This window comes from Amblyomma mixtum, chromosome 1 (assembly GCF_055824585.1).
Source record: "Amblyomma mixtum isolate Tamu chromosome 1, ASM5582458v1, whole genome shotgun sequence".
Taxonomy (NCBI): Eukaryota; Metazoa; Arthropoda; class Arachnida; order Ixodida; family Ixodidae; genus Amblyomma; species Amblyomma mixtum.
In genome coordinates this window covers 261,770,300-261,778,911 of record NC_143012.1, presented here as the reverse complement: position 1 = coordinate 261,778,911, position 8,612 = coordinate 261,770,300, and positions in this window count along the sequence as shown.

Below are 8,612 nucleotides of genomic sequence, written 5' to 3'. Positions count from 1 at the left end.
TTGGTTTGTGAGCAGCAACTTCAGAAAACACAATGAGCAACTAAACATAGTTCCATTTAGTGCCAAGAGGAAGGTAAGACAAAAAGTGCATTTGGATAAGAGAACCTTTCCCATAGTGTATTTCTATATTTGTAGTAGGGAACCTCTACGAAAGAAACCGTATTCATTCTACCACCAACCATACGCATTGCCTCAATTCCCGTTGATAAATAAATGCTACGGCCGCATTTGTGAGAGTTGGCAGTCAAGACCAAGTCTGCCTCATTCTCTCTACATTCTCTTTGCGTTGCCCCAGTGCACTAAGCAAAATTTACCATATTTCGCATTCGTACCTGAACATTATGCTTTAGAGAGCTTTTTAGGATTATATATTGAAAAGCGAGTGTATTCTAAAGTCATCGCAATCACTTTATAATGAAAAAAGCAAGTCGAAGGTACAAAAAAGAAAACGATAACACGCATCTTTTCGTGGTGGATGTTTTGTTCAAGCGATACCTCTACCCCTTTTTTCCTTAAAATTGATAGCAATATGATTTCGGCAGATTTTTTCTTTTTTTTTTTGACTGAAAGCAGTACCGTCTTGAAATTAAAAGATAGAATAGCTATCAGTTCTAGGTAGAAGCGTATCGAAAATAGCTAATTATGCCTTGCCATTATGGCTAACTTCGTTCCGTATCATATTTCAAGATGAGGAAAGTTATAGTTTTTACTGAAAATAACATTAAGAAACTCATATTTTATGTAGTCCTGCAGTCTTTGTCTCACTTGACACGTAAACCATGCCATTGTACATCACAAAGCGCCGAAGAAAACTTCTGACTACTACGGGTTTCGTCTCATTGTTCTTCATAGCCTATTGAATTACTATGACTGTATATGTTAGGCCGGTAGCCCATTCTTTTACCACAGCACGGGCATATAAAAACACCTAAAAATTTTTGTTCGCCATAACCATAAGGTATACCAATAATTGTGATCTGACAAAAGACCCGGTTGCAAAACCCCGCAGGTCGGAAAGCTGCCGGTTTATAACTTTTGCCCTCTCCTCAGCTTGCGTTTCCACATGCTTTTCTATACAGACAGGTAAAATGGAGATTAGCAGAAAAACAGTAATGAGCCAGGAGGGTAGAAGGGCATATCATATTTTGTGAACATTTGCGGCATTGTGCACAGTTCTGAATATACTTTCGAAACGCCATTGACAAATGACGTAGATAATAAAGAGGTGAAAAAGGATCACATAAAGAGCGAAAAAGCGGGATAAAGGCTATTTAAAAAGCTCCGCTGTCTCAGTGAATTAAACATGCCCAAATCTGCCTTTGCGGCGGCAGTCAGCACTGTGCACAAGTTTCATAGGAGACAGACTCTGGTACAGTGGTAATATATATGCTTCGCCAATTATTCTGACGGCTCTTCCAGCAGCCGGCCGCAGGCGGGATTTTGTGCAAATACGCGTATAACCTCGGTGAAAAAACGATGAAGGGGGCTTTCCTTGGTCGTTTGTGCTAACCAGACGGGCAGTAATGGGCTTCCCAAGGGGAACCACATGGACTAACCCATGTCAGGCCGACATGGGCTAACCCATGCTAGAACCACATGGGCTAACCCATGCCAGGCCCGCATGGGCTAACGCACGCCAGTCTACATGGGTGAAGCCATGCCAGGCCCATAGACAAAACCGCCCACTTTCGCTTCGCAACCAGTTTTGCTTGGGACGATCACCTCCCCGCCCGATTTCTTTTCCCGATTAGATACGCCGTTTCCAACGCGCTGCAGTCATTCTTCCCTCGATCACAGCCCCCTCGGTGCGCGCAATTTTTTGCCCATCGGACCAGAAACATGAGTTTGGACGCATATGGCAGGTTATCTCAGAACATGAATGGCAGTTTACCAATATCCCTCAAGAGAAAAGTATACAACAGGTGTATCTTACCGGTACTCACCTATGGGGTAGAAACGTGGAGGCTAACAAAGAGGGTTCAGCTTAAGTTAAGGACAACGCAGAGAGCTATGGAAAGAAAAATGATAGGTGTGACGTTAAGAGATGGCAAGCGGGCGAAGTGGGTGAGAAAACAAACGCGCGTTAATGATATCCTAGTTGAAATCAAGAGGAAGAAGTGGGCTTGGGCAGGGCATGTAATACGAAGGCAAGATAACCGCTGGTTTTTAAGGGTAACGGAGTGGATTCCAAGAGGAGGCAGGCGTAGCATGGGGCGGCAGAAAATTATGCGGGCGGATGAGATTCAGAAGTTTGCGGGAATATGGTGGCCGCGGCTGGCGAAGGACAGGAATAATTGCAGAGACATGGGAGAGGCCTTTGCCCTGCCGTGGGCGTAGTCAGGCTGATGATGATTATGATGAAAACAGAACCTGGCGGCCGGACTCGAAACCACATGTTTAGGGTTAGCAGTAGACTGTCAAAGCCAATTAGTCACCGCGGCAGCTTTGAAATGAAAATGGTAACGCCTAGTAACCAAAATACAGCTCCACTAAGACAAAAACTCAAACATGAATTAACTAGGTAATAAATCATCGGCCCACATGTTATTCTCAATTCTCTGGTAGTAAGCACATTTTACTAAGTATTGTTCCTTCAAGGAAACCAGAGAAAAAAGCAAATCACAAAGTGACAAAAACGTCGCAAAGGTATGTACACCTCAAGTTTCATCCTTACAATTTTCGATAGAGCTACTACATGCAGAAAAGAGCACCAAAAATTAATTACAGATCAATAGGACACGTAAGAACCGGTCCGACTGGTTAAAATATATTGTCTCTGGTCTCTGTCTACGCGGTCAAAACCTACTAACTTTTTCGTGTAAGATTATTGGCTATGTTTATCTCAACTGTGTGCGTTCTCATCCTGTTGAAGGAAGTGCAAAAGGCCATGTAGGATAATGAGCAGCGTAACCATAAAATATATACGCCCCGCCGCGGTGGCTTAGTGGTTACGGCGCTCGGCTGCTGACCCGAAAGACGAGGGTTCGATCCCGGCTGCGGCCGCTGAATTTCGATGAAGGCGAAATTCTAGAGGCCCGTGTACTGTGCGATGTCAGTGCACGTTAAAGAACCCCAGGTGGTCGAAATTTCCGGAGCCCTTCACTACGGCGTCCCTCATAGCCTTAGTTGCTTTGGGACGTTAAACCCCAATAAACCAAACCAATAAAATATATACGAAGTAATGTTTTGAGAGACTACTAAACCAGACTTTCCGACTGAGTAAATATTTTTAGATCGGGTAGCCGAGATTAGGATGCTACAGTGCCCACCTAAACTACGTTGCGCTGCACACGCTCACTGAAGTCCTTATCGTACTACTGCTTCAGGAAGAAATTCCTTCGAATAATTCACATGCAGGAGAAATTTCGAAGCTTATGTTTGCAGACAGTAATGATGAAGTAAGTAGGAGGTTTACAGTTCGAGTGATTTATACGAATTCGAGCGTTTTTAAATGCAATAGAACTTGGGAACCCATTTTTGGGATCATGCGTGGGATTGATATATCCATCAGCAACGCGAAATACTAGGATCACTGTAATTCAGAAATCTTTTATTACACTAACCAGGGTTAAACCCCGAAAGGAAGAGCAGCTAAGCCACTTTACAGAAGTTAACCATTGGTACTACGCATATCCGTGCGGCGAACGATGAGGGGAAAAAAATGGCACCTGGCAAATGATCTACTGGAACTAAAATAGAAGCAGTAGAAAAAGAGCTCTTAAGGCTCCTCAGAGTTATTCCTGCCATATATCAATGGTGAATCGCTTTGGCACATACGTGCTGAGAGCGGTTGAGCTACAAATCGCAGACCTCAGTATTGACATCCTGAGCCTATATGCACTCAACAGTTTAAGAAGGTGGGAAAATGTTGTGTTTTTATGACGATGGTTGTATTTATTCTAGTCCACTTTAAGCAGTATCTTGAAATAAGCTTTTCACACTTGTTATCAAGGATGTCTTGCCGGATAACGTCGGTGAGCGATTCAGGAGAAGTCTGTTGAAAGTGTAGACATAGGAGGGACATAAATAAAAACCGCGTGTCTTGCGGCAGTGAACTAAAGCACCATTTTAACCCGCTTGCAACAACTGCCGTTTTGTAGCAGCGCTTATTGAGGGGGAATATTTCCGTGCACAAATGCAAAGTAACTGTATTAGCACCGGGCACAGTGAGGATAATGTGCTTCTGCAATGTAAATTCAATCTACTCGGTGAGCGACGGTGTTTACACAAGTTAAGGGCGCTCAAAATTGATTGCCAAAGGCTGATGAACATTGCATACATGCACCTGCTATAGAAGATAAGAAAGGCCGTAGTTTTATTTCCCACACCTGCTGAGTCCTTAACGTCAAAAATGAATGCTATGAAAATCGAAGCGGAAGTTTTTATTGCGTTGTCGCTTCTGTTTTAATGCAGGCATTAGCTTATATTTGCAAACTAGGTGCCCAAGTTTAAAGACCCTGTACACAGTGCATATTTACTCTAGCATCTTCCAGTAGACCGTGCATATTAGCGGCCATTAAACGGCATTGATATTCCCCTGCTGAATCACTCAACCAAAATCTGATTCTTAGGCTCTTTTTACAATCTTCCAGCAGAGTTTAAAACTCGTTTGTCACCTTAGAGGTCCAATAAAAGCGGAAAGGGGGGAAAGGCTTAAGTGTATGCAAAGTATTTTAGTTTAAGCTACAAAACGCATATTTAGGAGGCGGTAAGCTATGTTGAACACGTTTCTTTTGCAAGACAAGTACCAGTTACCAGAAAATATTGTGCGCTGAAATCACTACACGCGGCTTTACGACGTAGATTATTGCACTGGAAGAAGAGCATCCCTTCCGTGCGTGCTTCTATAATATTTGATCCCTAACTTTAGCCATACGAAATAAGAACATGCTCTTTACTTTACGATCGCGCCTGCACACGCCTTGAAGGGCACATTCCTGCGTAAATTGTGTGCGGTCGGAGGGGAATTTTTTCCATTAAGCTCGGGTGCTTACGAGCAGCGGCTTAATTTTATTGAAATTCGCAACAGCTCCCGGTCACGCAGGATCTGAAGGAACTAGCATTTTTACCAGAGCAAGTTATGGCTAGATTCACTGCACTTCTCTTGGCGCAAGCTGTTTTTACTTCCCTTGTGTGCAATAAGTCATATGTTTTCAGCCGCTTCCAGTAAAGGTCAGTTAAAAGATCACAAGTAGGGCATAGGATATTTAGGTCAACCTTTCTTTAAGATTAGTCTTCAATAGGAAAGAAGGGCAAAAGCAGCGTCATGAGTGCCGTTTCCTCTTACGTGGTCTTCATCGAGGTTTTCATGGAAGAATAGCTTCCGATGACCTTGAAAAGTTCAGTTTTCGGGAGTTACACATTATCAAGTTTTCGTTCGAAAGCAAAGGTGTTCAAAAGCAAAGGCTCAAAAAAGGCTGGCACGATCAGAGAATTTCCTCTCGGAAATTTAAGCGTATTGGGTTTTTCCTTGATTTTTTTGTGCCCAGAAATAATAGATGTTATTGCCTCCTCCCACGCCCCCCCATCCACTCCCCCTCCACGCCATCTGCACGACATGTTCTGCTGTAGGGTTATTGTTTTATCATTTGCATTTTGACTTCCTTTACGGGAGCTCGTAAAGACCAAAGTAACGCCTGTAAATAGTGCGCTTTGCATAATATATTCCCCGGAGGGTGTGAATTTAAAATGACTGTCCAGATAAACCCACATCGTCTACATTATTTCGGTTTTCTATAGGCTTGGTAACCAAGGTAAGCTTCATTTTCATTCACATTGCTCCCTTGAATTTCATAATTTTTTGTTTCGATTGCCGTACACCGATGCTTTTCTGAGCAGCATGCTTAAAGAAAGCATGTCGATGCCCTCTGAGGGCAGCTTTTGGTTTTTAAGAAGTGATTCTGCACGTTCTAATACACCTTTGATGCTATTTATCGCCATTGTCCTTGTCTGCAAAGTAAATCTTCAGTTTGTAGGAACGACTTTTCAACTGGTCTCCAAAGTCAGGTCCTCTGGGAGCCAAGGACCACCACGGTGAGCAAAATGGCCGCAACCAAAACCTTACTTTAGCCTCTGTCTCAACTGCCTGGATGTTTTGAGTAGCCAGTGCACCCGCGGATAAACTGAAGATGTCTTCGATAGACAGGAGATAGACTGGGCCACTGCAGCGACGTAGTGTCCTTTGCTACCAAGAGCGTGTTCGCTCGGAGTCCTTTGAGGGTAATGTGCAGTCGAAGGCGAGCGCAAAATGCGATGACAACGACATTTTTCTTTTGGAGGTTCTGTTTTTTCGCTAAAGTTTGAGTGAGAATTGTTGTTGTGGGTGTAACACACTGTTGGCACGTAGCAGACCCCACGGTCGGACTTGCAAGCCTCGGAAACAGAAGCACTGGTACAGAATTGTTCGTTCATGAGATTAATTGTATAAAGTGTGCTTTCCGCCGAGCACACCATGGATGCGCGAAAAAATTTCTTTTCGTATGCTTGGTGCTCAGCTGCTAGCACATCCAATGAGAAAACAGAAAATATCCGAACTGTGCAAGCTGTTTGTATAGAAATCATAAAAGAAAAATTAGGGATTGAGGTCTTCGGTAGTGATGTATACCACGAAAACTTACTCCTAATGTGATGAAAATAAAACCTCCTCTCATTTGTGAAAAAAAAAGAAAATTGTTATGTACCTGGTGCGCAGTGTTCTGTCCTGTACAGTTACGTTCTATTCGGACGGAGAAAACGAAAACTTCGCAGGCGAATCTCTACAACATGGAGCTTGAGAAAAGTGCGGGCATCAATAAAGCGTTTCTAAGTATTGCTTCTTCTACGCGACCCTGCTACTGCGAAACAGTCCAGGCTACGATCAGAACTCCCAGCCACCGGCTTCCTACCTAATAATAGCTGGGGTTGTGCTGAAATCAAGTGTCGCCCTACTGCTATGATATTGACATAGCCATGGTCACCAATAGAGGAAGGAATTATTATTCAGTTGCAGAAAATTATTGAAAAATCGTGTATAGTCAAAATTTTATTCTTTTAAAATTGCCTTCATATGTGTATTCTTGATCTTTAATTCTTGCTCACTTGCCTAAGAAGACAGCGCGGACGTAGGCGTGGATGGCAAAGAGAAGACTTCTATTAAATTGGAACTGTCGTTCCGGTGAACCTGTACCAAGAAAATTACGAATGGCATTTCAGACTGTTTACGTGCTTTAAAGTGGAAAGCATTGTCTCACCGTCAGCTGTGTAGCGAGGTTAATTAAAGACTCTTTCCTTTCTAATGACAGACCTACTCATTAGCGTACAGCTGTAAAGAAACGCATACACTACGTTCATCTTCATTAGCTTAGAGTCAGCATGGTGTGGACTATGGGCTCCACTTTCCACCCGTTCCAACGTGTGTTCGACAGAGCTCCCTACAGCACTTAAAAATGAATGCTTGTGGGCATTTTACGGCGCACTACGAGGGATAGCACGTTTATCGGAGATTAGTGCTTCTTTTTTTTGTAACAAAAAGAATTTCTCAACTTCTTTTACAGCAATAGCACTAACCCCAGAAGTGTGGTCAGTAGTTGTGAAATATTGGTGAATAAAAGAAGACACAACCGCGACCTCCTCCCATTATATTTTTGACCAACCGTCTTACGACTCCTTCACGGAAATGCCAGCGTCTCGTTCCCCCTCCACTTGTTTTAACCAGACTGCAAAGAAAACACTCGGAAGAATTTTCGGAGTAACTGCTGTCTGAAGCGATTTGTCTCCGCTGTCACGTAGTACCGCAGTCTTCTTCTAGCAATAGGCTGCGCCCATTTCTTCTGTTGCAGCCCCTCTGGGCATTATGTGAGAGTAAACGTCTTCCACGGGCACACTGTTTCACAAAAGAAACCAACTTAGCAACGTCAATAAAGGAAACGCACCGAAAGAATAGACGTATACGATGTAGTAGTGACAAGTGCGACGTTCCATTCTGGCGAGAAGACATGGCGCGACCTTCAAATGTTAGGAATTTGGGTTCCTGCAACGCATCTCTTTAAAACTTCATGGGGTCAGGAATCATCACAGTGCTCAGCATTTGAATTCACATTTGCCTGAAAACAAAATTTAATCGTCGTAATAGTCATTCTTTTTTTGGAATGATTCAAAAAGATCATTGGTATTACTTTCTCTATCTCTGTATATAACATTTTAACGATATACTTCCTTGAGCCGTGACGCCTAATTATCACTTGGTAATATTTTTGCTCATTCTTTTAGTCCGCAAAATTCAAATCATCCACTTAATCCACCCAGTCCTTTTGCAGTGTGGGTTAATGGCTGGAGGGGTTTGGCGGGTCGTGTGCCGCCTGCTAAAGTTCTTTGTGGGAGTGCGCTGTTGGCTTTCAGCGTAAGCTGAACCATATGGGTTCCGATTCAATAAAACAATCACTTTTTCCCAGGTTCTAAAAGCACTACCAGGGTAAAATCAAGCTTAAAGACATATTATACACGAAGCACGAGTCTCTTCTCAAATAAACTATGACCGTACACAACTCTCGATGCTTACATAAGCGTTTCACTTAAAAATGCTGGCTTCTTCGTTACTTGTGAAGCAAGAATTAAGTAACGGCCAAAAGTGTCAT